The sequence below is a fragment of the Felis catus genome, chromosome A2 (assembly GCF_018350175.1).
Source record: "Felis catus isolate Fca126 chromosome A2, F.catus_Fca126_mat1.0, whole genome shotgun sequence".
Taxonomy (NCBI): Eukaryota; Metazoa; Chordata; class Mammalia; order Carnivora; family Felidae; genus Felis; species Felis catus.
The window spans coordinates 159,125,673-159,142,258 of NC_058369.1; positions in this window are offsets into that span (position 1 = coordinate 159,125,673).

Genomic DNA, 16,586 nt, shown 5'->3' on the forward strand with positions numbered 1-16,586 from the left:
AATTATAGTTAGAGACATCAACACTTTTTCTCTCTCTAATTGATAGAATATGTATACAGAAAATCTCTCTGCCAATGAAGATTTCCTATTTCCATTTACTCAGACACAAAATCTCATGTCACCTTTAATTTCTCCCTTTCCCATATCTCATCTCTACAAAGCATTTATATATTAAATAAGCCTGTTCCTACTTATTGGAGGAATAGGTGTAATCTCTGAGAATCGTATAAAGTTGGAAAGCCACCCCTGCATAATAACACCTGCACACCTGGGGATAATAACACTATCAATATCTGTTAAGGATAAACAACCAACAGATATATTAAGTCGCAATTATTAGAAAACAAGACTTGAACTTGGAAAGAGAAAGCACATTTCTTTCAATCTATTTCATCAAGATTATCACGTAGAGAGTAATGCATACAAAAATATTACTAAGCCCTCCTCATAGAAGAATTGCTGGTGTCTTGGGAAAACTTCACAAAAAACTCACTACTACTAAAATCGAAAGACCTGCCTGTATTCCAGGTCACTTTAAACTGTTTTACTGACATCAGCAATGTGTTCGCATTAGATATGTAAGCTTCCTCAGCTATCTGTAATAACATGTCCTACAAGACAAGAACACTGTCATTTTATTTTTCTTAGCTGTATACGCTATAAGGAACAGAAGCAAAAGATTAGATTAAGCTGTTTTTACTTAAACACATCACTGATGACTCATTATTTTAAAGATTTACTTTTTATTTTTTTTGTCTTTACCATTTAGAAACTAACAGCATACCTTTGATTATGACCATGTAATTTCTTCTGCTTTGAAATAATGTGATAAATGAAGGTGACAAATCACTCCGAATTTATAACTGAAAGATTTTTAAGGAAAATCTGTCCATGATTTGGCTGTTGTTGATAATGCTGCTATAAACATAGGAGTGCATGAGCCCCTTTGAATCAATATTTCTGTATCCTTTGGATAAACACCTAGGAGTGCAATTTCTGGATCATAGGGTAGTTCTATTTGTAACTTTTTGGGGAACCTCCATACTGTTTTCCAGAGTGGCTGCACCGGTTGGCATTCCCACCAACAGTATAGGAGGGTTCCCGTTTCTACACAACCTCTCCAACATCTGTTGTTCTCTGTGTTGTTAAATTTACCCATTCTCACTGGTGTGCTGATGAATGGATAAGGATGTGGGGTGTGTGTGTGTATACACACATATTTTATATATACATATACATATACATTATATATGTATATATAATGGACTACTACTCAGCCATAAAAAACAACGAAACCTTGCCATTTGGCTTGACATGGATGGAGCTAGGGTATATTATGCTAAGCAAATTAAGTCCTAGAAGGACAAATACCATATGACTTTACTCATGTGGTATCTTAGAAACAAAACAGATGAACACATGGGAAGGAAGAAAAACTAAAGAGAGGGAGGCAAACCATATGAGACTATTAACCATAGAGAATAAAACTGAGGCTTGCCGGAGCAGAGGTGGTCAAGGGATGGGCGAAATGGGTGATGGGGGTGTTACGTGTAAGCGATGAATCACTGGCTTCTACTCCTGAAACCAATACTACGCTGTATGTTAACTAAGAAGAATTTCAATAAAAACTTGAGACAAAGAAAATCTTGACAGTTTAAGTTTTAAAAAAAAGACCTTGCAATATTTGAGACATCTGTAAGAAGACTGGTTTCCTTCTGAAAGCACAAGTATAGAGTGGTTAAAGAACAGAAGAGCTCATGAAACCCGTCTACTGTTGACCAGGACAGCATGTTGACAGTGGGCTAGATGTTATCATGAAGTGACTGAAGCCAGAGCAGTTTTCACGTATCGAGAAAGAGTACAGGGCAGGGGTGCCTGGGTGGCTCAATGGGTTGAGAGACTGACTCTTGGTTTCAGCTCAGGTCCTGATCCCGGGGTCATGAGATCTAGTCCCGTGTCCACCCGTGCAGCCTGCTTAAGATTCTCTCCCTCTGCCTTCTCCCCAACTTGTACTCACTTTCTCTAAAATTTTTTAAAAAAACTAATAAAAATATTTTTATAAGAGTACAGGGACGCCACGTAAGGCAGTAAAAGCTAGGCAGATGACAGATAAATAGGACTGTCCAAATATACCATCCAAGTTTCTAATCATTTAACTGAGCGATGAGCGTGTGTCTGTTGGCCGAGTTAGATACAGGCATGGAAATGACTGCATAAAGACGGAGCTTTTCAAGGGAATAATGTAGAATGTTTTTCCCTATCACCTATACTTGTGAGTTGGCTGCAATTGGAAGTGGGGAGTAGTACTGAGTTTTGTAAGATAAGGAATAAAGTTGAAGCACCAGTTATTCACCACTGCTTAAAAAAAAATAAAAGCCACCTGCGATTCCACCTCTCTCTCTCTTCATCTCCCTTACTTCATTCTCCGGTTCTCTCCTGGTCTACTCACATCCTGAGCTCTAACTCTTCTCATTCACAGTATTGCTATGTATTGCTTAGCAGATACCTATTCACTTCTCAGCACTCAGCTTGAGTTTAACACTCCCCACCTGCTCCGGCCCTCATTCAGAGCTCGCTGAAAACTTCATAGTCACTGGCCGCACACTTTTAAAAAATTGAATCTTAGGAAGAACAGATTTTGACACATACGTAAACAACTGTGGCGAGTTATCCTGTGTTTTATTGAAAGTGTGCAGCCAATTTTTGTGCAGTTCAATTTTTTAAAGTCTACGATTCTTTTATTTGTCTATTTCCTGGTTCTGGAACAATACCTGGCATATAGTAAGTACTTAATATCTGTTGAATGTATTTAAATATAGTCAAATGAGGAAGAGGGACTCTTGCTTGGAAACAGGTGTTCTGAGATAGAAGACACAGTCTTGGAATATGAAGCAGGTACCAATTGGCTTGATTTCATTGCAAAATTCAGGGATTAGCATTTATTATCTTTAGGGCTCTGAAGTTTTACGTCTACCTGTTTTTCCTCCACACACATATTTAAATATGCACCTGGTAATTTGAATTTACAAATTGAAAAAAACAATGTCATAATTTTTAGAATTACAATATATGATATCAGTATACCTATAATAAAATACTTGGCAATTTTACATTTACAAGATAAATCCTATGTTATGTTAAAATTAAGTTGAATTTTATTCCATTCAATAAACTCTTCCTTTTACTCAGAAAAGAGTGCTAGCTATAAAATAACTTGTAACTTTTACCTGCACCTGTGACGATGTCTAGTTTTATGAGTAAAATAATCATAGTGCTATTTGAATATTATTTCCTTAGACAGAAACTAATGTTTAAACTTCATGATATCATTTTATATCATGATATTTGAAAGGTTTACATTTCACATTATTATTACCACGATATGGCTCTCAATCTCTATTATGTAATATTTAAAATCTATGAGATTATTTAAAATAATAGGGGGGAGTGTTCCCTTGTCTCAAGTTTCGCATTACAGAGTTTATCTAACATATTATATTTTAAACTACCAGTGTCTTGCGTCTAAGCCTCAAGAGATGTTATGCATGCATTACCACATTCACGATCATAAAGGAATAGAAAATGTTCAAAGACGACTTTGTACATGTATATGCGTGCTTGAATGACACCAGGGCTGCCGGCTTCCCTTGGAGAGACAAAAGTTTTCTCTTGGTATTTTCACATCTAAATATTAACACCCTCAGTTGGTTTAGAAGCAGCTTCAGAGACACTGTGACCCTTTTGAAATTATGAAAATAAGTCCAGTATTATAACATCCCAGTCTTTTTGCCTTTTATTCTCTAGCCCTTCTACAACTTAAATTGTCCAGTATCTATTTGAAATTTTGAAATTTTTGACATCATACTGAATATAAAATTGTATATATTATATTATATTACATTACATTATATTATAATTTCTTAAGGTCAGATAATTGTTTGGTTAAATCCGGGAGATAGTGATACACTAAGAAAATTGCTTTCATTGTGAATTCTATTTTCTTTGATTTGTTTATCTGAGTGACTTTACTTTTTCCTCCCATTTGTTCCCTCTGTATGTGATTCTTTATGAAAACGACGAGAAAAGGAAGCCAGGATGGTTCATATTGGGTTCCAGACTTCACCTGTCACTCTTCTTTTGGTCACACCATTATCATCATTAGGAGGTAAGCTTGACTTCCCTTTCTGGCTTATCTTTTTCCTTTATAGAGATAGCATTTGCATGAGAGTTGAAAGGTTTATTACAGGAAAAAAAATCTAGGAGGGAAAAGATAAGCATAGCAGACTATATTGGCCCCCTAATATAGTTCTATTAGGTCTGCAGACTCTGACTGTTTAAATGAATGGAGTTACCCTTAACAGGTAGAATTCTAAATTTCTGTGCCCTCCTTTTTTTCTCGTTTCCAACCATGAAGGGAAATTTTTAATCTATGTATGGAAACATTTAAATTCTTTCTTAATAATGTGAGTCTACTCTATGCGCATTAGTTTCAAGGGACACTAGCATTAGTGTTCTCATAAGGATGAGTATTCTCTACTTTCTATAACTGAGCTATCCAAAAACTCATTCAAGGGGCGCCTGGATGGCTCAGTCAGTTAAATATCCAACTTTGGCTCAAGACATGATCTAGCGATTCATGAGTTCAAGTCCCACATAGGGTTCTGTTCTGAGAGTTCAGAGCATGGAGCCTACTTCATATTCTCTCTCTCTCTCTCTCTCTCTCTCTCTCTCTCTCTCTCTCTCTCTCTCAAAAATAAACATTAAGAAAAAAAGCTCATTCAAGCAGAGGTACGGTTATATGCATACATGGTAATGTAGGTATTTCAAGTCATTAAATTTGCATTACAGATAAAGTGAGGAGAAAACACAGCTTAAACATATTGCCACTGTACTAAGAATAGTAACTTTTAAACTGATTTATTGGCCTAGAATTCAGGTAAGTATCATATATAGAAGACAAACAAAAAACACAAAAATATCTTGAGGTATTACAAGGGTATATCAAAAGAGATTATTTGGAAAAAGAAGCTTATGTATTCTTAATAGAAAGAGTTTAAAAGAAACTATGATCCTACATGAGTGTTAGAAAAACTGGAGAGAAGTTCAAGGGGCAAGTCGGTTAAGTGTCCGACTTCCACTCAGGTATAGACCTCATGGGTCTGAGCCCCACATCGGGCTCTCTGCTGTCAGTAAAGAACCCACTTAGGATCCTGCCTGTCCCCCTTTCTCTCCGCCCTTTCTCCACCTATCAAAAATAAACATTAAAAAAAAGATGAAGTTTAAGAAAGGTACCTCTGAAGATGTGGATAGTGGTTGCTCAAAGTCAGATATACCCAAGTGTAGGTCTTGGACTAGAGCTTAGGGATGCAGGTTGAAAAGGGAGTTTGTGGGGAAATCTTCAGTGTTCACAGCAAAGGCAGACTGGAAGCTGGGGGATAAGTCCCAGAAGCTCCTGCATTTGCCACATACGAGTTTGTGAAGCCAACAATGAAATCGACAAACTGATGAATTTTCTAAGCTTCAGGACCTCCCAGTGATTATGGTCTCACTTCTGCTTTGTGAATCTCAAGCAAATTTTCATCACTGGACATTTGTAAGTAAGAACTATACATGGGGCGCCTGGGTGACTCAGGTGTTATGTGTCCAGCTCTTGATGTGGGCTCAGTCATGATCCCAGGGTGGTGGGATCAAGACTCGCATTGGGCTCTATGCTAAATGTGCAGCCTGCTTAAGACTCTCTCTCTTTCCTTGGCCCTTCTCCCCCACTCACACTCTCCCCTTACCCCCTAAAAAAAGAACTACACAAAAGCCATGCCTGTCAGGGATGGAAGTAGCGGTTATAGAGCCAACTTGACCATGAAGGCTACAAAGAATCTAGCATTTATTTTTTTTTTTTGGTACATTGCAATAACTCTAGTAGCAGTAGGGTTAAGAAAAGTCTAACACAAACCTGAAACTTTCATAATTACACCAAATAGACTTGGAGGTGAGACTGATTAAGTAATCACAATTGAAGTCACTAAAGAGAAGTGTTTTACAGAAAGAATTAAACGAAGCAGAAACCAAGAGAAGCAGATGTGAGAAGCCAGATTATCCTGGAAAGAAAGGAAAATAGTGACTCATGCAACTTCACTGGAAATTGTACTCTGGGACCAGATAAATTTTGTTATACCCCTGTGGCACATTTCTCTCCTTATTCTCTGGTAAATGTAGATATATGATACTTTCAACAAAAAGTACACTGACCAAGAAAATGTCCTGGCTAAATTATGTTCTTTTTTCTGTCATGCAATTAACTAACAACCCTGTTCTGTTTGTAAAAGGAACTGATCAATCAGCATAGACTGTAAATGGACCCACTGTAGACACAGACTATGTAGATTCACATTTTAGCTGCGCCACTCAGAGAGGCTCAGGGAGAATTACCTACTTACCTTGCCTATCTGTGCCTAAGGTTTTCACTTATTAATTGAGGATGCCATTATTGGAAGGTAGTATAAGACTCAAATGATTAACTATTGATACAATTCTTAAGAGACTACCTGGTAAGCTTCAAGCAATTTTTGAGCTAATAATGACAGATTCAGAGATGGGCCAAAAAATCATTTTTGAACAATTCTATCTCCAAACATACCAGAGTCCAGGATCTTTATCATAAGTATTCCAAAAGAATCAATAAAAAATAATAATGAACAGTGGGAGACCTCATAGTCACTATCTAGAATTTGTCTTTACCATGTTGATGGGTCTTTCAAGTCTGATGCGTATTATCAGTTAGGAAGAGGCCACTGAAAAAGACCTCGGCCAACAAATTTCCTCCCTTCCTTGAATCTCTATGGACGATCCGTTCTACATGTTAGCAAAACAACAAAATTGATCTCTACGCCAGAAATCTGGGTAGTGAAAAGGTATGAGAGATAATAAAATATATTTTGTAGATACTTAAGTTTCACAATAGATAATTATTTTATAACGTCATTTCTTGTGAAGTTCTAGATTCTAACTGAATAATAAGGACATCTGTGAACCCTTAAGCATATGATTATTAACACTAAAAATTAGCAGTATACAAATATTATAAAATAATGAATAATCAATCTAAGTATTATTATGTACTTGGATACAATGCACATGTACAAGTTCAGTAAATTGTACACTTAAGAATAATACCTTATATTTTCACTAGGTTCTCCAAGTTGTTCTAAAGGTTACTATTTTTCAAATGTTTTATTTAGGATATCAGCTTGTTCTCAGTGGAAGGACCCATTCATGTCACTATCACACATATTATTGGAACCAGAACAATTTACTTTGTCTCTTTGTTTCTTTCCTCCCCCCTTTTCTTTTTATTTTTGATCCATAAGATTGTCAAACAGATAAACTCAACTTTTCCAAATTAGTTGTGAACCTGCTGATGTGTTGTAATAAAATCAACACTTTCCCTTTGTATGGGTTGATTCTTTTTTTTTTTTAAGTTTATTTATTTTGAGTGGGAGAGAGGGAGACAGCATGAGTGGGAGAGGAGTAGAGACAGAGAGAGAGAGAGAATCCCAAGCAGGCTCCACACTGTCAGAGCAGAGCCTGATGTGGAGCTTGAACTCACACACTGTGAGATCATGACCTGAGCCGAAGTTAGACACTTAACTGAATGAGCCACCCAGGTGACCTTCTATGGGTTGATCCTGTCTTGTTCATTGAATTGCTTGTAAGTTCATGACTGATTTTGTTGTTTTTGCAGATTCTTCGAACATTTCCTGTTATTCTTTTACTTTATTCGTATTCTTCACCTTAGATTTCATATTATGATATCAACATTGCTAAACTGGCTTTCTTTATTTGCTCAAATTTCAAATTTTTAACTCTTATTCTTTTTATCTATTTTTATTTTTTTTATTTTTTTAATGTGTATTTCTTTTTGAGAGGGAGAGAGAGAGCAACGGAGGGAGGAGCAGAGAGCGACGGGGACAGAGGATCCAAGGCACCGAGCCTGATAGGGGGCTCTAACTTGCCAACGTGAGATCAAGACCTGAGCCAAAGTTGAACACTTAGCTGACTGAGCCACCGAGTCACCCATATCTATTTTTTTTTCATTTGGCAGTTGCAAAGACCCCCAAATTTATTTTTTTCTCCTCTAGAAATCTAACCTGCGAGTTTCTCATTCAGTGAGCGGGTTTATATTTGCTCTCTTAGATTGCGTAGGGCAGACATTGCCACCGCTGTGTCGCCAGCACAGTGTCCAGCACCAGCGAGAATGTCAAGAAACTCTGGGCTTAGCCTCTTCTCATTTACCAAAATTATTCCACTCATACTTGATCTGTCTTACTTCCCTCACCATCTTTACTTCTGTCTCAAATGGAACTAATCTTTTTTGCTCCTCTTTTGTATAGAGTGTAAGCTTCATGTATATTACCTTTATTTTTGTATTTTTTTTGAGTGTAGTTGACACACGTTACCTGTTACATTAATTTCAGGTGTACAACATAGTGATTCAACACATTTAGACATTATTCTATGCTCCCCACAAGGGTAGCCACCATCTGTCCTCAGGTGTCACTATTACAACACTAATGACTGTATTCCTTATGCTGTGGCTTTGATTCCCATGACTTAGTCCCTCCAGATCATTTATGCCTTTTTATCCAACCAACATCTCCACGTATTTCTTAGGAGCCTACATCTATGCTAGCATATTAAATTTAAAAACCCGGAAATATCTGTACTTCCGGGAGTCTCAAACTAGGGAAAGAAAGCTAAAATACAAAATTGCCATAATTTGGGATACATTCTGTAGTAAAAGAAGCTTCGAGGTACTTTTGACATCAGAAAAACAAAAAAGGCAGCCGTGGTCTTTATGCTTCCTGGGAATTTAATGAGGTCGGAGGTAAAATGGGTAGGGGAGACTTCGCCTTTGTTGATTTGTAAATAATTAGTGCAGTTCTAACGGGCAGAAGAAAGGAAGTCTCCCAGGGAAAAGGCCAGTACATGCAAAGAAGATGAAAGAAACCAGGGAAAGATGTATGAACTGCAATTGGAGACTTAGAAGGTAGATTCAGGACTATCTAAAAGCCACCTTGTTGGGGACAGGATTTGTACAGTTACGGCCTTCATTTAGGTCAGGTTGGTGGCTTGAAGATCATAGTTTGAGTAATTATAACACTGAAATAGGCAAACACTACAAACCAGGGCTTTTTATCCCAGGGATCTAGTTGCTCAACATTTGCTAGCACACTACTAACTTTATCTCAAGTGTAATGAGGAATCATTAGAAGATTGCAAATTAGGGTGTGACATCTAATTTCCTGTGGCTGCTGTAACAAATTACCAAGCTATCATGGTAGCTTGAAACAACATTTATAAACATACACTTCTGGAAGTCAGAAATCCAAAATGGGTGTCAAGGCTAAAATCAAGGTACCTGCAGGTCTGCTTTTCTTTGGGAGACTCTATGGAAATACTCTAGGTTTCCTTGCCTTTCCACCTTCTAGAAGCTGACCATATCCCTTGGCTCATCAAAACTGCTACCTCTGCACTGTCAGCACAGTGTCGAGTACCATTTCTTATTCAAAACCACCAAGGTCTAGAAGAGTTTCTTACAATACATCAGTCTGACACTCCATCCTCCCTCCCTTTTCCACTTATAAGAATCCTATGATCACTCTGGGCTTGCCTGGATAATCCACGATAACCTCCCCATATCAAGGTGAGCTGATTAGCAAACTTGATTCTGCCCTCAATCTTCCTCTTGCCATGCAATATGTTTATAGGTTCTGGGGAGTAGGACATGTACATCTTTGGGGAACCATTCTATACCTACTGTTGCCTTCAATAAAATTTTTTCTAGAAGTGGTACAGAAGATGGCCTGGATGCCATGTTAGAAGGATGAGACAATATCTCGGTGAGAGAAGATGAGAGCTTGAATTAAGTTAATGGAAGTTACAGTAAAAGTGGTGAGGATAATTGATGACTTCTTTGTTGGACATAATGGTATGGAGAAAATGAAAGAAGGTGAAGCCTTAATACAACGCAAAACTCTATCAACAGGGAATGATATTATTTCCATTTCCATTACAAACAAAAGTTATCAAATGGAGTTTATATTTTGGTAAAATTGTCTGTTTTGTATTAGATTGCAAACCAAAACTGCAGTGTAATAGAAACGTTGTGTAACTTATCAAATCCTAGCAAGTAAAAGGCAGTTACCCTGATTCTTCAAATTTTTCCTCTGTGCCTTTCCTCTTGCTCTATAACATTCTGTCCATGGCTTTGCAATAAGTAACAGTGGATTGGAGAAACAAATATTGCTTACTTCTTTATATAACTATACTCTAAAACCCACTCTTGAAGAACTCATAATAACTTTAATTGGTTCCTGGAGCTGGGATAATAACCTATATGCTTTATATCTCCAAAACAATAGCAAAAACTACCTATAAAACAGTTATGGAAATGAAATATTTGCTACTGTTATAAGAAGGTGCAATTGTACATATTCTTAAAATAGTGAGATAAAAATAATTTAGTGTATGTCAGGGGAAGAAGAAAGCCATCTAACTTGTGTCTGGCTCTTACCAGTTATCAGGGGGAAGGATTGATTAGGTAATACCTGTTCTTCTAAGCCTAGTTAAAACCAACCAACCAACCAACCAACCAACAAAAAATGTTCGTTTTATGATCAAAAAATTGCCAGTTGTAGTATTACTAAATTTTTCAAAGTGACAGAAAATGACTATGTTGCCAGCACAAAGTAGATGTTCAACAAATATTTACTGAAGAAATAAATTAACATAAACCCAAAGAAATATTTCTCAAAAATCTTTAAAGCTCCAGAAATATACATTGATAACTCTTATAATACCATATATTAACATTTGTGGACATTGAACTTTGGTCACAGAACTAACCCAAGTCACTGTCATATCTACAACTGTCACACTGTCCCCAAATTTTCTCCTTGCTGCCATTCTTGACCCTCTTAAATCCACACCCATGTAACATCATCATTAGTAAAAACAAAATACAGTCATACCTCTCCTGCATGAAACCCTTTAGTGGCTTCCCGCTTCACTGAGAACAAAATTCCCAACCTGTGGTCTCCAGGGTTTATCCTGACTGGCACCTATTTAGACAATGAGCCTCAGAACCTTCCTGGAATGTGCTGTCCCCAGATCCTGGCCTGTCAACTCTGAAGAAAGGCTCTCCCCCTTATCTAAAGTAATTCTCCTTCTCATCCTACCAAGGTAATCACCTCATTTCATATGATTCATGGATCTTAAATATCTTAAACCTTTTAGATTAGATCTATCATTATTAATCTGTTTATCTCATTTCCTTGTTTATCTCTGGTTTACTGCCTCCTCCCCCCCATTAAAATCCAAGTGTCACGACAGCAAGTTGTGTTTGTTTTTGTTCATTGTTCTATCTCTACGTAAGCCCTCAGCAAATATTTTTGTGTGATTTAATGCATGGTATTGCCTTTAAGTATAATAAATGCAATCTTACACAGGCACCAATTCATACTGTCTGATGAATTTAAAACTGACATCCATATATTCACCTCCGTTAAAATTTTACATAAATGAGACTCTTTTCACTGTTCAGGCAAGAAATATATAAAGCACGTTTTTGCTCATTTAGTTCTCTCTCTCCACATCGTCTTAACCTTCAGCAAATTCTCTGGGCTTTATCCTCAAAATATATCCAGAATGTGACCAGACTCCCCCTATACCTCTAGTAACATGATCCAGGGAGCATCAACTCTTGTCTAGACTCCCATAAAGGAAAAAAAATATACATATCATGTAGGTTGAGAGTTATACAAGACTGAAGCTTAATGAAAAATATATTAAGATATAAAATGGGAGTTTTTATCCTGACGGGTATAAAATAATATCTCATTGTGGTTTTGATTTGCATTTCCCTGATAGTTAGTGATGTGGAGTATCTTTTCATGTGTCTGCTGGCTATCTGCATATCTTTTTTTTGGGGGGGGGAATGCCTATTTATGGCTCTTCCTTTTTTAAATGGATTATTTGATTGGGGGGAGGGGGAGTTGAGTTGTATAAGAATGAGAAAGACAAGAAGTAACAAGTGTCAGCAAGGAAATGGAGAAACAGGAATGCTTGTGCACATACATTACGTAACGTGAAAATGTACATTGGTGAAACCACTGTGCCAAACTATGGAGGTTACTCTCAAAGTTAAATATAGAAATATTGTGTGATCTAGTAATTCTGCTACTAGGTATTTACCCAAAGAAAATGAAAACGCTAATTTGAAAAGATATACGCACCTCTATGTTTATCACAGCATTATTTATAATAGCCAATATATGGAAGTAACCCATGTCCATTGATAGATGAATGGACAAAGATGGGAGATACACACACACACACACACACACACACACACACACACACACACAGGAATATTACTCAGCCATAAAAAAGAATGAATTCTTGCCATTTGCAACCAAATAGATGGATCTAGAGAGTATAATGCTAAGTGGAATAAGTCAAACAGAGAAAGACAATACCCTATGATTTCACTTATATGTGGAATCTAAAAAACAAATGAACAAAGAAACAGAAAACCAGACACTTAAATACAGAGAACTGGTGGTCACCAAAGGGGAGTTTTGTGAGGTGGATAGGCAAAATCTATAAAGTGGATTAAAAAGTACCAATTTCTAGTTATCAAGTAAGTCACAGGGATGAAAAGTACAGCATAGGGAATATAGTCAATGATATTGTAAAAATGTTGTTTGGTGATAGATGGTAATTATACTTATCTTGATGAGCACTGAGTAATATAGAATTACCCAATAACTACATTGTACAACTGCAAATTGTATAATATTGTATGTTAATTATATTTCAATAAGAGAATTGGGATTTTTCAGCATACACATGGTGTTAAAGCCATGAGTATCTCTCTTAAGAGATTTAGTTTAGATTGGATGCAATGCTACTAGGCTTAGTGTTTGAAAAGAGGAAGAAGTACCAGAAAAAGATATTAAGAAGTCAGATTCAGTGAGATTTATGAAACGCCAATAAAATGTATTCACCTAGAACCAAAATTAGCAAGAGTTTCAAGCAGGAGCGACTAATCAACTATATTACATGTGCTGACAGACCAATTAAGATGGGGGCTAAGAGTTGAACATTGGATTTAGCAACTCTGACAAAAATAATTTCAGTTTAGTGATCAGAATCAAAGCTTGAATAGAGTGAATTCAAGAGAACATTAGAGCTTAGTCATCTTGCATAACTGAAAATTTACATCAGTTAAACAGTAACTCCCCATTTCCAGCTTCCTCCAGCCCCTGGCAATCGACATTCTATCTCTTCGTGATCCTGATTTCAATTCCTGTGGACATATATCCTGAACAAGTTCTAAAGATCTGTTGTATAAAATAATATCTATAGTTAATAATACTCCATTTGCACTTAAAAAAAACTGTTAAGAGATGGGCACCTGGGTGGCTCAATGGGTTGAGTGTCTTTTGATTTCGGCTCAGGTCACCATCTCGCTGTTCATGAGCTTGAGTCTCGGTTCTGAGCTGACAGAGTGCTCCTGCTTGGGATTTTCTCTCTCTCCCTCTCTCTGCCCCTCTCCTACTTGTGCTGTCTCTGTCTCTCTCAAAGAAAGAAACATTTTAAAAAATTATTAAGAGAGTAAGTCCTATGTTAAGCATTAACAAGCAAACAAAATCAAAGGGCTATAAAGAAACTTTTAGTTGTGATGGATAGGTCTATCACTTTGATTGTGGTAATGATTTCCTCCAGTATATGCATATGACCAAACTCATCAAACTGTAAACATTAAATATATGCAGTTTTTTGGGGCACGTAGGTGGCTTAGTTGGTTGAGGTTCGGGCCTTTAATTTCAGCTTGGGTCATGATCCCAGGATTGTGGGATTGAGCCCTGTAGTGGGCTCTTTGCTAACAGTACAGAGCCTGCTTGGGATTCTCTCTCTCTGCCCCTCCCCCACTCGTGTATGTGCTCTCTCAAAATAAACAAACGTTAAAAAATAAAATAGACATATACAGTTTTTATCAATTATATCTCAATAAAGCCAGGGATAGGGGAGACAATTATGGGAGAGAAAGCTTAGTGGTTTCTATAAAAATATCTTTTAAGTACCTTGCTATAAATGGGGTTATATTTACTCTAATTTCTCCGTTTTTCACAATGAATGGACAATGGTTTTAATCGGCTTTAGAGTAAGGATTGAGGTATTTGTAATTTTACTCTCTGGCCTTTTCTTAAAAGTGTAAAAGCAGTTAGTTGACTATAGAACATCCATTCCCATTCTTTGAAAGTTCCTTAAAAGGTCATCAATCCTGAACTCATCAGATACTATTAATGCATGTCAACAAAGCTGTATAGCTTGTGCTTATCTTTAAAAGTAAGGCTTTTTTGTTTGAATATTCAAAAATGAATATACTATGAATAATTTAACGTCTTATTTTCTTTTTTAGTATAACAATAGATAATTATTTTATTATTCAGCCTCTGTTCCACATTCAATGGGGGAAAAACACATTTTCCCCTAGTTTTTTCTTTTTCTTTTTTTTAACTCTTTGAAATTATATGTGCTTGGTTGTACAGCTATTAAAATGTGTCTTTCCTTCATAGCCAAAAAACAAACAAGAAAACCATAAAATTTGGGGTAAGTTTTTTACCCAAGAACTATTAAATTCTATTTGAATAGTAAACTCACCTTGCACATTATTCAATCAGAACTAGAATTTACAGGACTGATTAACCAGGAAATAATTGTTCGATCTTATCAAGAAAAACCCAGAGGTAAGTAACTTAGGATCAGTATTTATCCAAGTACTCTCTCTTCCTCCTGTAGGTCAGAGGATGAGCTGGATTATACCAGGTGTTTTGTGAAGCTTTTTTATAACATAGCTATGCATCCAAGATATTTAGTTTCTTGAGGATCTTAATCTTGCTATCAATAGTGAAAGAAACGCATTATGTCTTTTTTACATGTTTATTTTGAGAGATAGAAAGCACAAGTAAAGGAGGGGCAGAGAGAGGAGAGAATCACAAGCAGACTCTGCTCTCTCTCAGCTGTCAGCAAAGAGTCTTATGGGGTGGTGGGGGGTGGGGGGTTCCATCTCATCATGAGCTGAACTGAAATCAAGAGTTGGATGCTTAACCAACCGAGCACCCTAGGTGCCCTGAAAGGCACTACATTTTTAACTCAGCACATACTAAATGTAAGATGTAGTACCAGGTGCTAAGCAAATAACTATATAAACTCATGGGTAATCATCATAATATTCATGTTTCTATGCTAACTACACTATGTAATACACTAGTTGTATTTTGAATATGTAAAAATTGGCTCAAACTAAATTAATGGTGTCTGCTGTTAGAGTTAGTAGTCTAAGTTATGAAACTATATGACATTCTCATCAGTAATAATCATTTTCCTAATTCTACATTCCATTGAAATGGGGTAATTCAGACAAGTTTTGTATCTTACTATTTTTAAAAATAAGCATCATTTTACCTAATTGTTTTTCCAACGTTTATTTATTTTTGGGACAGAGAGAGACAGAGCATGAACGGGGGAGGGGCAGAGAGAGAGGGAGACACAGAATCGGAAACAGGCTCCAGGCTCTGAGCCATCAGTCCAGAGCCTGACGCGGGGCTCGAACTCACGGACCGTGAGATCGTGACCTGGCTGAAGTCGGAGGCTTAACCGACTGCGCCACCCAGGCGCCACACCTAATTGTTTTTCCTAACGGGCTGAACTGTTTCCCCTTCCTGTTATAGGTGGGAAATAAGCTGGATTAGACCTGGTGTCCTTTGAGGTTTTTCTTTAATATGGTCATAACCATGAGGCACCTGGGTGCTTCAGGGGGTTGAGCCTTGGATTTGGTCTCAGCTCATGATCTTGCAGTTTGTGAGTTCTAGCCCCACATCGGGATTGCTACTGTAAGTGTAGAGCCTGCTTCAAATCCTCTGTCCCAAAGTCTCTCTCTGCCCCTCCCTTGCTTATGCTCTCTCTCTCTCTCTCTCTCTCAAAAATAAAAATGAAAAAAACTCATATATGGTTACAGCCATGTGTCCAAGCTATTCGATTTCTTTCTGATCTGTAACAGTTTTCATGAAGACCTGCTTAAAATTATATTTTATACTCACTGGGAGGAGATGTTGCTAAATAGATTCCATTACATAGATGTGCTGCTAATATTTACGACTTATCCTGAAAATCAACAGCCAGAAGCTAAGAGGAAAAATTTAGTGTGCAACTACCAATCAATTAAAACTTATGTGGAGTCTCAGGAGAATATGAAAAAAAGGCAGGAGATACACTAACCTTCAGAAATGTTGACAGTGAGGAGGGAGACAGTCTAAGTCCCAGAAATACTTAGGTCTTGATTACAATGCATTTCAGAAAGACTCTAGATTGGCCCAACCATCAAGAAGTGTCCCCTGTAAGGACTTATTAGTGTTTCTTGTTGATGATCGGTATGATTTTGTAGTCATCCTTTATAGCAAAGAGCAATATTTTAACATTGTTACAAATAAAGACTATAGAAGATCATTTTAGGATTAAAAAAA